This window comes from Rhinopithecus roxellana, chromosome 11 (assembly GCF_007565055.1).
Source record: "Rhinopithecus roxellana isolate Shanxi Qingling chromosome 11, ASM756505v1, whole genome shotgun sequence".
Taxonomy (NCBI): Eukaryota; Metazoa; Chordata; class Mammalia; order Primates; family Cercopithecidae; genus Rhinopithecus; species Rhinopithecus roxellana.
Genome location: NC_044559.1, coordinates 80975868 through 80994330, shown reverse-complemented (window position 1 = coordinate 80994330; position 18463 = coordinate 80975868). Strand labels below are relative to the sequence as shown.

At 41.6% G+C, this 18463-nt stretch overlaps 1 pseudogene; it reads right to left on the bottom strand.

Annotated features, from left to right (window-relative positions):
• Positions 1 to 13977: 13977 nt before the first annotated feature.
• On the bottom strand, positions 13978 to 15492 carry LOC104676503 (annotated as a pseudogene).
• Between the last annotated feature and the right edge of the window lie 2971 nt (positions 15493 to 18463).

The following is an 18463-nucleotide window of genomic DNA, read 5'->3' as shown; positions in this document are numbered from 1 at the left end:
AAATAGGCCCTCACCCAGCCTGAAGTCCAGTTTTAAGTCATCTCATTCCATGACTGTTTAAAAGTTATCTGAGAATGCTGATGCAACTAATTTCACTGCCTCACAGAAGCAAAAATCTCCAGAGAATTTTAACATCCAGAGCCATAAATTAGCTCTACCAATTTTCATACACAATGTCGGGCCCTCAGAATGTAACCAAGAGTAGCATCAGCAAAAATGGCCAAGTAGGTAGCTTCAAGGACCTTTTCCTCCACAGAAACATTGAAAAATCAAGCAAAAACATTCAGAAACAACTTTGTCAGAACCCAGGAAAATAGTTTACAGCACTAAGCATTTGCTGAATCAAGAAAAAGGCAACCTAAAAAGAGAAGGGAAGCTTGGCAGTGTTTTTTACTTGCCCTTTCCCCATTCTCAGCTCTGCAAGAGTCTTGAAGACACACAGACCACATTCTCAGCGTGGGGTCCTGGTCCTGGTTTCTAGGGAGAAGAGAGTTTTTTTTTTTTTTTTTTTTTGGAGACAGTCTCACTCTCACCGAGGCCAGAGTGGAAACTGGCATGATCTTGGCTCACTGCAGCCTCCCAGGTTCAAGCAATTCGTGCCTCAGCCTCCCAAGTAGCTGGGACCACAAGCACACACCACGACACCCAGCTAATTTTTGTACTTTTAGTAGAGACGGAGTTTCACCATGTTGACCAGGCTGGTCTCACACTCCTGATCTCAGGTGATCCACCCTTTTCCGCCTCCCAAAGTGCTTGGATTATAGGCGTGAGCCACTGCACCCAGCCCCAGAGATCTTATTCTTGAAAGATTATGTTTCTTCTGACCAGTCTGGCAGCTTCAAGGACTGACACAAGGCATCTGCATTTGTTTCATCTAACTCAGAACTCAATCAGGGTTGGAAAGAAAGTGGCAGGTTTGTCTCTAAATATTGTAAGACGAACAACCCGCTGCCACCTGAGGCAAAAAATTACAGTTTAGGTAAACAAAGGAATGCCTAAAGCCTGAGAGGAAAGCAGCAGAGAGAATTTCTTAGAGAAATGAGGTTATTCAAAAGCACCCATGTATATTGGGGGATTTAGAAAGCCATGCACATTCCCAGGTCAGTCTGCACATTCAAACCTGAGACGACCCCAAGATTTCATGTCTGGCTGATGTGTAGGCTCAGTGCAAGCAGGAAGTAAAGGCTAAGGCCAATTTAAAATGGCCCAGATAGGCACTGAAGGTGTGTCCCAACACAGCCAATCAGCAAAAACGGTTTTTTTCTTTGTTAATTTTTGGGGCAACCAGTTTTCAAAGAAATCTCAACACACTGGCTGAACACAAGCAAAAGGAAGACACCTTACAGACCATGTAAGTCAAAGAACAGAAACTTAACAAAAACAGGTCAGAAAAGTCACTAGGACTGGGTGCTGTGGCTCACGCCTGTAGTCTCAGTACTTTGGGAGGCCAAGGTGGGAGGATCACTTGAGTCCAGGAGTTCGAGACCTGCCTGAGCAACATAGAGTTCGTCTCTATAAAACAAATTTCTCTTTTTAATTAGTTGGGCATGGTGGCATATGCCTATAGTCCCAACCACTTGGGAGGCTGAGGTGGAAGGATCAGTCGAGCCCAGGGATTTGAGGCTGCAGTAAGCTATGATTGTGCCACTGCATTCCAGCCTCGGGAACAGAGTGAGACCTTGTCTCTAAATATATATAAGTCACTAAACAAACCACTACAACCCACAGCAAGTAACAAAAAACCTGAGGAGTGAAGAATCTGGTTTCCAGAGTTACCACATGATAGTAAAGTAATATTCAGCTTCCAACAAAAAACTGTGAAGCATGCAAAGAAAGTATAGCCCACTTACAGAAAAAATTAGAATAAACTGAGGAAGCATAGACATTGGACTTGAAGACAAAATTTGTAAATCAACTGTCTCAAAAGTGCTCAAAGAGCTAAGGGAATACAGGGAAACAATGTCCCATAGAGATGATCAAAGGAATTATAAAAAGGAACCATAAAAATTAGCTGAAAGGTACAATAAAAAAGGGGGGGATAATCACTGAATGGTTCTAATAGCAGATATGGCCAGACAGTAGAAAGAATCAGTGAAGCTGAAGGTAGATCAGTTGAAATTACCCATCTGAGGAGCAGAAGAACAAAGGAAAGAAGCAATTTAAGAGGCCTGTGGGTTACCACCAAGCATACCAACCTTTGCAAAATAGGAGTTTGAGAAGGAGAGAAGAGAGAAAGGGGCAGAAAGAATATTTGAAGAAATAACAGCCCCAAACACCTCACATTTGCAAAAACACTTGAATGTACCCATCCAAGAAGTTTGCAGAACTCCAAATAGGATAAGCCAGGAGAGATCCATGTCAAGACATACATAAACTGTCCAAAACTGAAAAGAGGATCTTGGAAGCAGTAAGACAGTGGCCATCAGAGAAAAGCAAATCCAAATCACAGTGAGATACCTCTTCACATCCAGAAGGATGGCTATAACAAAAAATACAGAAAAAATAAAGTGTTGTTGGGGATGCTGGAAAATGGGAACCTTTTTATTTTCTGAGATGCAGTTCGTTCTGTCGGCCAGGCTGGAGTGCAGTGGCTCTGTCTCAGCTCACTACCACCCCTGCCCTCTGGGTTCCAGTGATTCTCCTGCCTCAGCCTCTGGAGTAGCTGGGATTATAGGTGCCCATCATCACACCCAGCTAATTTTTTTTCTGGCTAATTTTTATATTTTTAGTAGAGATGGGGTTTCACCATGTTGCCCAGGTTAGTCTTGAACTCCTGATCTCAAGTGATGCACCTGTCTTGGCCTCCCAAAGTACTAAGATTTCAGGCATGAGAGACCCTACCCAGCCTGAAAATGGGAACCTTGTACATTGTTCATGGGAATGTAAAATGTTTCAGTCACTGTAGAGAAAGAGTTTGGTGGTTCCTGAAAAAGACAAACAGAATTACCATATAGCCCAGCAATTCCATTCCTAGCTGTCTGCCCAAGAGAAAACATGCATCCACAAAAATTTATACACAGATGCTATAGTAGCACTACTCACAGTGACCCAGTGGTGTAAACAACCCATCAATATATGAATGTTTAAACAAAATGTATTATATACATATGATAGATTACTCAGCCATAAAAATGAAGTACAGATACATGCTACCATATGGATAAACATCGAAAACATTATGCTAAGTGAAAGAAGTAAGACACAAAAATTCACATATTCTATGATTCTAGTTTTATGAAATATCCAGAATAGGTAAATTCATAGAATCAGCAGACTGGTGGTGGTTAAATCTGGTGTGAGAAGGGGAATGAAGAGTGACTGCTTAATGGGTATGGGATTTTCTTCTGGGGTGTTGGAAATATGTTGGAACTAGCCTGTAATCCCAGCACTTTGGGAGGCCGAGGCGGGCAGATCACGAAGTCAGGAGATTGAGACCATCCTGGCTAACACGGTGAAACCCCGTCTCTACTAAAAGAACAAAAAATTAGCCGGGCGTGGTGGCGGGCGCCTGTAGTCCCAGCTACTCCAGAGGCTGAGGCAGGAGAATGGCGTGAACCTGGGGGGCGGGGAGCTTGCAGTGAGCCAAGATCAGGCCACTGCACTCCAGCCTGGGGCACAGAGCAAGACTCCGGCTCAAAAAAAAAAAAAAAAGAAAGAAAGTAGACCATGATTAATTCATGATGTATCTTATAAGCCTTTGGGCAATAACTAGGCAACATTTTTAATGGATATAAAACAGATTCATAAAAGTACTCAGTTAACTTTAGAATTACAGAAAATGAGGAAAAGGGGACAAGGAACAAAGAAAACAAACAGAAAAGAAGTAGCAAATGGATATATTTAAGCCCAATAACCACATTAAATGAAGTGGTTTAAATAAACGAATTAAAAGTTCATCAGATTGGATAAAAAGTAATTATAATCTATCTATAAGAAGCCCACTTCAAATAGAAAAGCTATATACAGATTAACAAGAAAAGGACGGGAAAAGATATACAAACCCTCATCAAAAGAAAGCTGGAGTGTCTATATTACTACCAAAGTTGACTTTAGAATAAGGAATGTTGGCCGGGCGCGGTGGCTCAAGCCTGTAATCCCAGCACTTTGGGAGGCCGAGACGGGCGGATCACGAGGTCAGGAGATCGAGACCATCCTGGCTAACATGGTGAAACCCCGTCTCTACTAAAAAATACAAAAAAATTAGCCGGGCATGGTGGCGGGCGCCTGTAGTCCCAGCTGCTCGGGAGGCTGAGGCAGGAGAATGGCGTGAACCTGGGAGGTGGAGCTTGCAGTGAGCCGAGATCCGGCCACTGCACTCCAGCCTGGGCGACAGAGCAAGACTCCGTCTCAAAAAAAGAAAGAATAAGGAATGTCACCAAGGATAATCAGGAACATTACATAATGATATTTTAATGAACATCTTAAATAACAGAACTAGAGAGAAAATCAATAAAGATATTGAAAACCTGACAACTCTGTCAACCAACTTGACCTAATGAATATTTATAGAACAATACACCCAACAATAGGAGAATATATTATTTGTGAAGTGCTTGAAACATTCAAACAATATGAACTATATTCTGAGTCATTAAAAAACAACTCCACAAGTTTAAAAAATTGAAATCATACAAGTATGAAGTCAATACATACAACTTGAAGTCAATAATACATACAACTTGAAGTCAATCAAGTCATACAATTTGAAGTCAATAATACACAGCTGGAAAATCCCCAACTATGTATTATTGACTTCAAGTTTAACTCAATTTTAAGTCAAGTTTAATTCCCCAAATATTTCCAAATATTTGGAAATTAAACAATACAATTCTAAACCCATTGATCAAAGAGGAAGTCACATGTAAAATTAGAAAATGTTAAATGGTGGCTTGTGCCTATAATACCAGCTACTCTGGAGGCTGAGGCAGGAGAATCTCTTCAGGTCAGGAGTGTGAGAGCAGCCTGGGCAACATAGCAAGACCCCATCTCTACAAAACAAAAAAAATAAAAAATTTGGCCAGGTGCAGTGGCTCACGCCTTTCATCCAACACTTTGGGAGTCAAATGCAGGCAGATCACTTGAGCTCAGGAGTTCAAAACCAGCCTAAGCAACCTGGTGGGGCCCCCATCTCTACTAAAAATAGAAAAAATTAGCTGGGTGTGGTGGAGCATGCCTTTATTCCCAGCTACTTGGGGAGGCTGAGGTGGGCTTGAGCCCAGGAGGCAGAGGTGGCAGTGAGCCGAGATTGGCATTCTGGCCTGAGTGATGGAGTGAGATCCCATCTCAAAAAAAAAAAAAAAAAAAAAATTAGCTGAGTGTGGTGACACACACCTGTAGTCCCAGCTGAGGCTAAGACAGGAGGATCACTTGAGCTCAGAGTTTGAAGCTGTGGTGAGCTATGCTTGTGTCACTGGACTCCAGCCTGGAAGACAGAGCAGGACTCTAGGAAAAAAGAAAAAATTACATAAAATATATGTATATTATACAATATATAATATGTGTGTTATATATATGTAGGTATGTACATACATGTAAGTTTGCATATGTACATATATGTATACATAATATATACATACATACATATACATACATATATGTATGTAGGTATAATTATATGATATATGTAGGTATGTACAACTATAAATTTCTTTCTAAGCACTGCTTTAGTTACATCCCATAAATTTTAGTATGTTGTATATTTGTTTCTTTCCTCTCATAGTATTATGTAATATCTTTCGTGACTTTTTCTTTAACCAACAGGTTATTTAGGAGTGTGTTGTCTAATTTCCTCATATGTGTGAACTTCTCAAATGTCCTTCTGTTGTTTATTTCTAATTTTGTTCCATTATAGTGGGAGAAAAATACTTTGTATTACTGCAATCAATTTAAAAGTACTGAGATTTGTTTTATGGCCTAACATACGGTCTATCCTGGAAATGTTCCATCCCCACTTGAGAAAAATGTATCTTATACTGTTGTTCGGTGGAATGTTCTACAAAAATCTGTTAGGTCTAATTGGATTACAGTATTGTTCAAGTCTTTTATTACTCTCGATCTTCTGCCTATTTGTTTTATTAGTAAAAGTGGCATATTTGGCCGGGCACAGTGGCTCACACCTGTAATCCCAGCACTTTGCGAAGCCGAGGTGTGCGAATCAAGAGGTCAGGAGATCCAGACCATCCTAGCTAATACAGTGAAACCCTGTCTCTACTGAAAATATAAAAAAATTAGCCGAGCTTGGTGGCGGGCGCCTGTAGTCCCAGCTACTCAGGAGGCTGAGGCAGGAGAATGGCATGAACCTGGGAGGCAGAGCTTACAGTGAGCCGAGATGGCACCATTGCACTCCAGCCTGGGGACACAGTGAGACTCTGTCTCAAAAAAAAAAAAAAAAAAAAAAAAAGTGGCATATTTAAGTCCCCAACTGTTATTTTTTAATTGTCTCTTTCTCTCTTCAATTCTGTTATTTTTTGTTTCATGTATTTTGGGGTTCTGTTGTTAATTACATATGTTTGTAGTTAAGCCTTGCTAATAAACTGATACTTTTATCATTAAAATATGTCCCTTTTTATAATTGGTAACACTTTTTGCCTTAAAATCCATTTTGTGGGATATTAGAATAGCCATCTCAGGTCTCTTCGAGTTCCTGTATGCATGGTGTAGCTTTTGCCATCTTTTTTTTTTTTTCTTGAGACGGAGTCTCACTTGTCACCCAGGCTGGAGTGCAATGGCATGGTCTCTGCTCACTGCAACCTCTGCCTCTCGGGTTCAAGCAATTCTCCTGCCTCATCCGCCTGAGTAGCTGCGACTACAGGCTCATGCCACCACACCCGGCTAATTTTTGTATTTTTAGTAGAGATGGGGTTTCACTATGTTGGCCAGGCTGGTCTCGAACTCCTGACCTCGTGATCTACCCGCCTTAGCCTCCCAATGTGCTGGGATTACAGGCTTGAGCCACTGCACCCAGCCGCCAACCTTTTACTTTCAACATATTCACGTCTTTGAATCTAGTGTGTTACTTGTAAGACAACATATAGTTGAATCATTTTTTAAATCCATTTTGCCATTCTCTTACTTTTGACTGGAGTGTTTAATCAATTTCACGTCATTACTATTAAGGAAGGAATTACGTCTGCCATTTTGCTATGTTCTCTATATGTCTTATGTCATTTTTCCTTTCTGTGTTCCATTATTCTCCTCTTTTGTATTAAACAGATATTTTCTAATATACTATTTTAATTCCTTTGTCATTTCATTTTTTTACCGTGTATATTTTTGATTCATTTCCTTTGTTGTTTTGAAGATTACAATTAACAACTTAATTTAACGATCTAGTTTACGTTACTACCAACTTAATAGCAATAGTATACAAAATCTAGCTCCTACGTAGCTCTGTTCCCTTTCCCCTTCTTTGCAATGTTGTCATAATTACATCTTCATACATTGTGTGCCCATCAGCACAGGTTTATAATTATAACTTTATGCAGTAGTCTTTAAAATCATTTTAAAAAAAGAATTATAAGCAAAAATATATTAATATGGTCTTTTATGTTTATCTATTTAGTTTCCTTTACCAGTGCTCTTTATTTCTTCATGTGGTCTCAAATTACTGTCTAGTGTTCCTTCATTTCAACTTGATGGACCCCCTTTAGTATTTCTTGTGTGACAGGTTTGCTAATGACAAATTGTCTCAGTTTTGTTTATCTGGGAATGACTTAATTTTTGCTTCATCTTTGAAGGTTGGTTTTGCTGGATATAAAATTCTTGGTTGACAGTCTTTTTCAGCACTTTGAATGTCATCCCATGGCTTTCTGGCCTCCATGGTTACTGATAAGAAGTCAGCTGTTAATCATGTGAAGGAGCTCTTCTAAATGATTAATTGCATTTCTCTTTCTTCAAGACTCTTCTTTGGATTTTGACAGTTTGATTATGATGATGTATATAAGTGTGGATCTTTTTAAGCTTGTCTTAGTTGGAGTTCACTGAGCTTCTTGGATATGGAGATAAATGTTTTTCAACAAATTTGTTTTTCAGCAAAAAATACTTTTCAGCAAATTGTTTCTTCAAATATTATTTCTGTCCTTTTCTATTCTCTTCTACTAGGATTCTCATTATGTGTATGTTGATAGACTTGATAATGTCCCACAGGTCTCTGATGTTGTATTCATTTTTATTTATCCTTCTTCCTGTCTGTTCCTCAGACTAGACAATCACAACTGACTTTTCTTCAATTTTTCTTCAATTGACTTTTTTAAGAACTTCAAGATATCTCTTGCATGAACTTGTAGGTTTTGTTTGTGAGTTATCGTTGACTCTAAAGGAACACTTCATTGCAGAAACAGGAATCAGGTCTAGGAGTTTTACTGTCAAGCCATAGAAATAGGCCTGACAGTAGGCCTTGAGCCATTTAATATATTCTTCACTGATAATTCTGGTGTTTCCTAGAGATCCAATGGATCCAAAAGGACTTTTGCTGAGTCTTGGTTTTTGCTTAATCACATTTGCTTGTGAGTCCCTCTAGTGAATTTTTAATTTCAGTTATTGCATTTTTTAACTTTTTTTTTTCTTGAGATGGAGTCTCGCTCTGTCACCCAGGCTGAAGTGCAGTGGCGACATCTCAGCTCACTGCAAGCTCCGCCTTCCGGGTTCATGCCATTCTCCTCCCTCAGCCTCCCGAGTAGCTGGGACTATAGGCACCTGCCACCAATCCCGGCTAATTTTTTGTATTTATTTATTTATGTTTTAGTAGAGATGGGTTTCATCATTGTTAGCCAGAATTGTCTCCATCCCCTGACCTCGTGAAGCCTGCCTCGGCCTCCCAAAGTGCTGGGATTACAGGCATGAGCCACTACGCCTGGCCACTTTTTAACATTTTTAAAAACATGATTTCCTTTAACACTTTGAACACATTTAAAATATCCTCAAGGATAGTTTCTATAGATTGCTATTTTCCTGTGTAAGAACAATACTTTATTTCTTTGCTTGTCTCATAATTTTATACAGAAAGCTGACATTTCTTTTTTGTTGTTGTTTGAGACAGAGTGTCACTATTGCCTAGGCTGGAGTGCACTGTTGCGATCTCAGCTCACTGCAACCTCTACCTCCCAGACTTAAGTAGTTCTCATGCCTCAGTTTCCCAAGTAGCTGGTACTAAAGGCGTGTGCCACTACGCCTGGCTAATTTTTGTATTTTTAGTAGAGATGAGGTTTCACCATGTTGGCCAGGCTGGTCTCAACCTCCTGACCTCAAATGACCCGCTTGCCTCGGCCTCTCAAAGTGCTGGGATTACAGGCTTGAACTATCATGCTGGGCCAAAAACTGACATTTCTAATAATACAATGCGACTACTCTGGAAATCAAACTATTTCCACTTCTAATGACTTGTTGATGTTGGGATTTTTTTAGTGGCTCTTCCAGATGAATCTGCGAAATATGTCTTCTTTCTCACTAAATTCTCTGCTCACTTAGCTTAGTGGTCAGCTAGTGATTAAATAGTTACTTAAATGACTGAATCTGTTTACCCTCCCAGCCATTTCCAAGAGGCTCTGTGTATGTTTGTGTTGGGGCACCCTTCACACTCAGGCAGGCATTTAAAAATGCTGACAGCTTTTGCTATTTTTTTTTGCAGTGCTTCAAGGTCAGCCAGATGGTGTGTTAGAACTTCAGACCTTCTTAGGTCTTTCCTGGGCATGTAGACAGATTTGAGCACGCACATAGCCCATGCATGTGCGTGGCCTTCTAGAGTCCCATGAATATGTCAGCAGTTTGTTTTGTTTTGTTTTGTTTTGTTTCGTTTTTTGAGATGGAGCTTAGCTCTTGTTGCCCAGGCTGGAGTGCAGTGGCGCAATCTCAGCTCACTGCAACCTCCGCCTCCTGGGTTCGAGTGATTCTCCTGCCTCAGCCTCCCGAGTAGCTGGGATTACAGGCGCCCGCTACCATGCCTGGCTAATTTTTGTATTTTTAGTAGAGATAGGGTTTCACCATGTAGGTCAGGCTAGTCTCCAACTCCTGACCTCAGGTGATCCGTCTGCCCCGGCCTCCCAAAGTGCTGGATTACAGGCATGAGCCACTGCGCCCAGCCCCTAATTTTTCTATTTTTCGTAGAGACGGGCTTTCATCATGTTGGCCAGGATGGTTTCAAACTCCTTACCTCAGGTGATCTGCCTGTCTCAGCCTCCCAAAGTGCTGGGATTACAGTTGTGCAGTATGTCAGCAGTTTTGAAAGCCTCCTATGGACACCTCATTCCTCAGCTATTCTTTTGATTTTTTTTTGGCTGGGGGTGGGGGCAGCTTGTTTGCCTCAACTGTTATCACTACCTTAGTTAGCTGCATGTTACCATGCTACTGATTATTTTCAACAAATGTCCCAGGTGAAAAGCTATTCTCACTGAGCATGGTCTGAGTTGGGTCAAATAAAGGCAAACATTTGTTTTTTAATTTTATTTATTTATATTTTATTATACTTTAAGTTCTAGGGTACATGTGCACAACGTGCAGGTTTTTACATATGTACACATGTGCCATGTTGGTGTGCTGCACCCATTAACTAGTCATTTACATTTATTTTATTTTCTTTAGAGACAGGGTCTTGCTCTATCACCCAGGTTGGAGTGCAGTGGTGTGACCATAGCTCATTGAAGCCTCGAACTCCTGGGCTCAAGCAATTCCCCTACTTCAGCCTCCCAAGTCGCTGAGACTATAGGTGTGTGCCACCATGCCTAATTTTTTTTATTTGTTGTAGGGGCTGTGTCACTCTGTTGCCCAGGCTGGTCTTGAACGCCTAGCCTCACACAATCCTTCCACCTCAGCCTCCCAAAGTAATGGGATTATAGGCATGAGCGACTGTGGCTGGCCAAGGCAAGTCTTGTGAATGAGGATTTCCAGGGAATTGTCAGACAGGCCAAATAAGGACAGGTCTCAAATAATGCTATTTTGGGGATCTCCAAACCCATTTTGTCCTAACAAGTGGCTGCTAGGCTACTGGTCTTCACTATGATTGTAGAACTGTTGGTTTTGAAGACTAATGAGGAGTTGAGGAGAGTGTTGAGAATAAGGCAAGTTAAAACACCACAAAGCTCATCATTCTTACTGAGATACAGCCTTTAAAAAAAAGAAAAAAGTTCCTTGGGTTACTGCAAAGCTTTGGTTAATTTCAGAATTCTGAAAATTTTTATTTTACAAGTTATCTCAATATTCTCACTGCTTTTATGGAGGAATAGGTTTTTAGAGGCCCTTACTCCACCATTTTACTGACCTCACCTCATTCAGTAATTTGAAGGCATCATGCCATTGTCTGCTTCATTTTTTCTGTTGCAAAATCATAGTCAGTTTAATTATTGTTCCTATTAAAATAATCTTTTTCTCCTTGGTTACTTTTTTTATTCCTTGAGACAGGGTCTGGCTCTGTCACTCAGGCTGGAATGCAATGGCACGATTTCAGCTCACTCCAACCTCCATCTCCCAGGCTCAAGCCATCCTCCCACCTCAGCCTCCTGAGTAGCTAAGAATATAGTCATGCATGACCATGCTCAGTTAGTTTTTGTATTTTTAGTAGAGACAGGGTTTTGCCATGTTGCCCAGGCTGGTCTTGATCTCCTGAGCTCAAAGCAATCCACCTGCCTCTGCTCTTTGGTTACTTTTAAGATATTTTTTTACCTTTGGTTTTTAGCAGTTTTGCTATGATATACCTCAGTGTGACTTTGTATGTATCCTGTTTAGGGTTTATACAGTGCTATAGACCTAATTGTGTCTCCCCACCCCCCAGTCCACATATTGAAGCCCTAACTCTCAATGTGAATGTATTTGGAAATAGGACCTATAAGGAGTGAATTAAGGTTTAATGCAGTCTTGAGGGTGGGGTTCTGATACTACAGAATATATCCTTGTAGAGAAACACCAGAGAGGGCCCTTCCTCCCCTGCATCCCACTCTGCCATGTGAGAACACAGCAAAAAAGCACCATCTGCAACCCAGGAAGTGAGCTCCCACCAGAACCCAACTGTGCTGGCACCCTGATCCGAGACTTCCAGCCTCCACAATTTGAAAACATTTCTGTTCAAGCCACCCATTCTGGCTAGGTGTGGTGGCTCACACCTGTAATCCCAGAACTTTGGGAGGCCAAGCCAGGAGGATCACCTGAGGTCAGGACTTCGAGACCAGTCTGGCTAACATGGTGAAACTACATCTCTACTAAAAATACAAAAATTAGCCAGGCGTGATAGCACACACCTGTAGTCTCAGCTACTTGGGAGGCTGAGGCATGAGAATGGCTTGAATCTGGGAGGTGGAGGTTGCAGTGAGCCGAGATTGCGCCACTGCGCTCCAGACTGAGCAAAACTCCATCTAAAAAAGAAAAAAAAGAAGCCACCCATTCTACGGTATTTTATGGCAGCATGAGCTGACTAATACATAGCACTTTAGTCCCATTCTTTTTTTCCAAGACGCCAGTTACATGTATGTTAGACTTCTTTACCATAACCTCTTTATGTTTCTCATCCTTTTGCCTACCCATGCCTTAGTAACAGATGACCCTTAAATAATGCAGGGGTTGGGAGTGCTGTCCCACCCCATGCAGTTGAAAATTTGTGTATAACTTTTTTTTTTTTTTCTAAGACAGAGTCTTGCTTTGTCGCCAGGCTAGAGCGCAGTGGGATGATCTCAGCTCACTGCACCCTCCACCTCCTGGGTTCAGGGTTCAAGCGATTCTCCTGCCTCAGCCTCCCGAGTAGCTGGGATTACAGGCGTGAGCTACTGCGCCGGCCTTGTATAACTTTTCACTCCCCCAGAACTCAGCTATGAATAGCTTACTGTTGACTGGAAGCCTTACTGATAACGTAAACAGTCCATTAACACATATTTTGTATATGTATTATATACTGTACTCTTACAATAAGTAAGTTAGAGGGAATAAAATGTTATTTAAAAAGGCATGAGGAAAATATATTTACTACTAAGTGAAAGTGGATCATCATAAAGGTATTTGTCTTTATTGTCTTCATGCTGAGGAGGAGGAAAAGGATGAAGAGGAAGAAGAGGAGGGGGAGGAGGAGGAGGAGGAGGAAGGGTTGGTCTTGCTGTCTTAGGAGCAGCAGAAGTGGAAGAAAATCTATGTATAAGTGGATCCACACGGTTCAAGCCCATGTTGTTCAAGGGTCAACTGTAACTATTTTCTTACAGCTATCACCCAGTCTTTTTCTCTTTTTAACTGACTAGTCAGTAAGTAAACCCATCCCCTGTTCACAATTTTTTGCATTTTTCAATTCTAGAATTTCCATCCAATTACTTTTTATAGTTTTCAGCCAAAGTACTCCATCTTGTCCTTAAAGTTTTTGAAAATTCAATTTTTAAAAATTTTGTTTGGGCTGGGCATGGTGGCTCATGCCTATAATCCCTGCACTTTGGGAGGCCGAGGTGGAAGGATTGCTTGAGGCCAGGAGTTCAAGACCAGCCTGGGCAACATAGGGAGACTTTTTGTCTCTACAAAAATTTAAAAAATTATGCCAGTGTGGTGACATGCACCTGTAGTCCTAGCTACTTGGGAGGCTGAGGTGGGAGGATCACCTGAGCCCAAGAGTTGAAGCTGCAGTGAGATATAATCACACCACTGCATGCCAGCCTAGATACAGAGCAAGATCCTGTCTCAAAATCTTGTTTTACAACTCCATTAGCTGTATGGTGCTTTTTTTTTCATTGTTATAATAACTTTAACTTAACTTGCATTTTACGGAAGTCTAGGAACGGTTTTAAAAAAGCACCTCCTTACCCCATATCATGTTTCTTTGACAGGTGTTAAAGGAGACAATGAGTATGTCAACAGTTTGAGCATCAGCGTCTTGCAAGGACTTCAGATTAATCAACCACTCGCCAAAACTCTTGGCAGCTTTTTTTATCTTGTTTTTAATACAACGGTACATCCACTCTGATGGCAAACCTGTCCAGCCACATCTCCACAACACACTTTGCAAAATCAGTGATTAGCAAATTAGTTAGCTTTGGCACGGAGCTTTGCTCGCCTGCCCATGACAGCCTGGAAGCCGGTTTTGATGCTGGCAACAGAACATCTAGAATGACAAGTTTCACACTGTAGGAAATAGAGTCACGTGTCCTTCTGCAGGATTGTGTCCAGTAATTGGCACGTGTGACAAGTGACATATTCCTTGATATATCTTCTCAAGGCATTTTCTATCTGTTTCTGTTGGAATCTTCTTTTGATTACAAGTTGATTATTACCAGCTATAGAACTACTTGTACCCAATTCAGCCAACAAAAACGCAAGGAGATGTTTGGGCTGACGATGTAATAGTTTACAGATATGTGTAAAGTTGACAAAAGAACCTAGTCGGATGAACTGTGGAGGTTTCATGACAAATTTCCTTTTCTCCCCAGCAACCATATCTGGATTCTTTTCCCTCGTGATGTTGAACACTCGATTCAGTAGCTCCTCACACGTGTAGTCTCTTTCTGAGCCTGCCCAAGCAGCGCCTGTCTGATTACTGAATGAGATACCATCATCTTTTTTGCTGTCTTCATCTTCTAGAGCTTCATGTTTCTCTAGTATTTCATCCTCATCTCGGAACTTGACCTTCTTTTTCTTCTTTTTATTGCCAAGCATAATGTCAAGGTTATCCTCTGGTTCAGTTAGGTCTTGAACATCACTTTTTTTTTTTTTTTTTGAGACAGAGTCTCTCTGTGTCACTCAGGCTGGAGTGCAGTGACATGATCTCGACTCACTGTAACCTCCGCCTCCCAGGTTCAAGCAGTTCTCTGCCTCAGCCTCCCGTGTAGCTGGGACTATAGGTCACCATGCATGGCTAATTTTTGTATTTTTAGTAGAGATGGGGTTTCACCATGTTGGTCAGGCTGGTCTCGAACGCCCGACCTTACGTGATCCGCCGGCCTCAGCCTCCCAAAGTGCTGGGATTACAAGCGTGAGCCACTCCGCCCGGTTTGAACATCACTTTCAATCTTAAGATCCTTTACGCTTTATTCAGCTTCATCAGTATCAAACATCTTTTTCGTTTTTTTCTTCTTTTTCTTTTGATTAAAGAAGTTCAAGTCATCTAGATCACCAGAAGCATCTTTTTTCCTAGTGCCCTCTTCATCAGCTTCCAAATCTTTGTCCTCATTTGGCTCTGGCTCCACTTCTTTTGTTTCTGAAGGCTGGTTTTCTCTGTATGGGTATCCCCTTCCTCATCTAACATAAAAGGCTTCTTTTTCTTCTTTTTCTTTTTGCTCATAGTAGGATCAAAAATCATCTCCTCCCCAGACATGGCTGCGGCTCCAGTGTGCTTGGCACGGACAGGAAGTCAGACTGGTGAGCCCCAGGCCCCAGTGGCAGCGCTGCTCCTGCCGGTACCTCTCCCACCACCGCACTGGTGCTTTTTATTTTTATTTTTTTTATTGTCTGTCTTTTCTCTTGGTTTTGGATCAAGAGCTATCTCCTTGTATGCCAGATTCTTTCTTTTCTTTTTTTCTTTTTTTTTTCTGAGACGGAGTCTTGCTCTATTGCCCAGGCTGGAGTGCAATGGCAGGATCTCGGCTCACTGCAATCTCTGCCTCCTGATTTCAAGCGATTCTCCTGACTCAGCCTCCCGAGTAGCTGGGACTACAGGGTGCCCGCCACCACGCCCAGCTAATTTTTTGTATTTTTAGTAGAGACGGTGTTTAGCCGTATTAGCCAGGATGGTCTCGATTTCCTGACCTTGTGATCCGCCCGCCTCAGCCTCCCAAAGTGGTGGGATTATAGGCGTCAGCCACTGCACCCAGCCTGTATACCAGGTTCTTTTTTTAAGGAGTGTAAACAGCTGTATTTTATGGGTGCACAATGTTTCTAAAATTGTAACATTTAAAAACTTTGTCATATCTGCTAATTAATTCTACAAACAATATTGATGTCTCTTTGATATATGATAGGACACTATTTTCTTTTAAAAAATTTTTTAAATAATAATAAAAAGACTATTGGCTGGGCGCAGTGGCTCACGCCTGTAATCCCAGCATTTTGGGAGGCCAAGGCACGCAGTCACCTGAGGTCAGGAGTTCGAGACCAGCCTGGCCAACGTGGCGAAACCCCGTCTCTATTAAAAATTTAAAAAGTAGCCGGACATGGTGGCAGACACTTGTAATCCCAGCTACTTGGGAGGCTGAGGCAGGAGAATTGTTTGAACCTGAGTAGCGGAGATTGCAGTGAGCTGAGATCGCACTATTACACTCCAGCCTGGGCGACGAGCAAAACTTCGTCTCAAAAAAAAAAAAAAAAGAAGAAGAAGAACCTAATAACAGTACACTTTCAATTATTCTCTTTAATCTTTTCTATGATTGCTTTTATTTTATTTATAAATGTGCAATAAACTCACAATATATTTCACTATATTTCTTTTTGAAAGTCAATAATTTTTAGAGATCAAAAATAAAAGTAAAAAAATTTTTATATGTAATTTTAGTCATTTCCAGAAATCTTCATTTTTTGTGTGTAGATTTCTTTGCTTTGTGTGTAATACCAGATTCTGTGCTATCATATTCCTCTTGCTTAAAGAACTTCCTTTTTTTTCAGGCAAGTTCTTGCTTTGTCACCCAGGCTAGAGTGCAGTGGCACAATCACAGCTCGCTGCAGCCTCTACCTTTTGGGCTCAAGCAGTCCTCCCACCCCAGCCTCCCAAGGAGCTGGGACTACAGGTGTGCACCACCATGCCTGGCTAATTCTTTCCTCTTTTTTTTTTTTGTAGAGACAAGGTCTCACTATATTGCCCAGACTGGTCTCAAACTCCTGGGCTCAAGTGATCCACCTTGGCCTCCCAAAGTGCTGGGATTATAGACGGGAATGACCACGCCTGGCCTAAGAACTCCTTTTAACATTTCTTTTCTTTCTTTTTTTTTTTTTTTTTTTTTTTTGAGATGGAGTTTCACTTTCACTCTTGTTGCCCAGGCTGGAGTGCAATGGTGCGATTTCGGCTCACCACAACCTCCGCCTCCCGGATTCAAGCGATTCTCCTGCCTCAGCCTCCCGAATAGCTGGGATTACAGGCATGCACCACCACGCCTGGCTAATTTTTGTATTTTTGGTACAGACGGGCTTCTCTATGTTGGTCAGGCTGGTCTTGAACTCCCGACCACAGGTGATCCACCCGCCTCAGCCTCCCAAAGTGCTGGGATTACAGGCGGGAGCCACCATGCCTGGCCAATATTATAGTACAGGACTGTTGGTAATAAATTGTTAGGTTTGTTTTCTAAGGAAGTATTTATTTTGCCTTCGTTTTTGAAAAGTATTTTCATTGAGTATAGAACTCTGGTTAAAAGTGGGTTTTTTCAATATTTTTAAAATGTCACTTTATTATCTTCTGGTTTGCACAGTTTCTAATGAAAACCCTGGTATAATTCTTATCTTCATTCCTCTGCATTTAACGTGCCTTCTGTTTTTGGTTGTCTTCAAAGTGTTCTCTTTCTGGTTTTCAGTAGTGTGGCAGGGGGCTATGTTGCTAGAGGGTGTTTCTTTTCTTTTGAGACAAGCATCTTGCTCTGTTGCTCAGGCTGGAGTACAGTGGTGTGATTACAGCTCACTGCAGCCTCGAACTCCTGGGTGGGAGTTGACTCCTGGGCAGGAGTCAGTACAGGGCAGCAAATGTTGAGGTTTCACAGGGGCCTCTCTGGAAACCTCGCCCTCAAGGCCCCGGCTTGTCTTAAAGAGCTCTGAAATGCCTCTGCGATCATCCTTCCTTTGCCTTAATAAACGGAACCTGGTTTTCCTCTATTCCTACTAATCTCTTTAGCAAATTGTTGCTTGGCCATGGCCTTGGTTTGCTCTCCTGAAGATGCCTTTTCACTCTTTACCAGGCCAGGCTGTGAATTTTCTAAATCTTTCTTCTCTGCTTCCCTTTTAGTGATAAATTCAATCTTTAAATTATTTCTCATCAGGCCTGGCGCGGTGGCTCACGCCTGTAATCCCAGCACTTTGGGAAGCTGAGGTAGGTGGATCACTTGAAGCCAGGAGTTCGAGACCATCCTGGGCAACATGGTGAAACCCTGTCTCTACTAAAATTACAAAAACTAGCCAGGCGTGGTGCTGCACGCCAGTAATCTCAGCTACTCAGGAGGCTGAGGCAGGAGAATCGCTTGAACCCGGGAGGTTCAAGTGAGCTGAGCTGAGATGGCGCCACAGCACTCTAGCTTGAGCGACAGAGCCAGACTCCATCTCAAAAAAGAAAAAGAAAGAAATGAAATTAATTATTTCTCATCAGATCCTTGGTGGGAGTAAAAAAATTCTTTCTGTCCTCTCATATCTTACTACAGGCAGTTAAAAGTAGCCACGAAGCTCCTTCAATATTTTGCATCTTAGAGATTTTTCCACGAGATATTCTATTTATTTTTTATTGTTGTTTATTTTTTTGAGATGGAGTTTCACTCTTTTCACCCAGGTTGGAGTGCAATGGCACAATCTTGGCTCACTGCAACCTCCACCTCCTGGGTTCAAG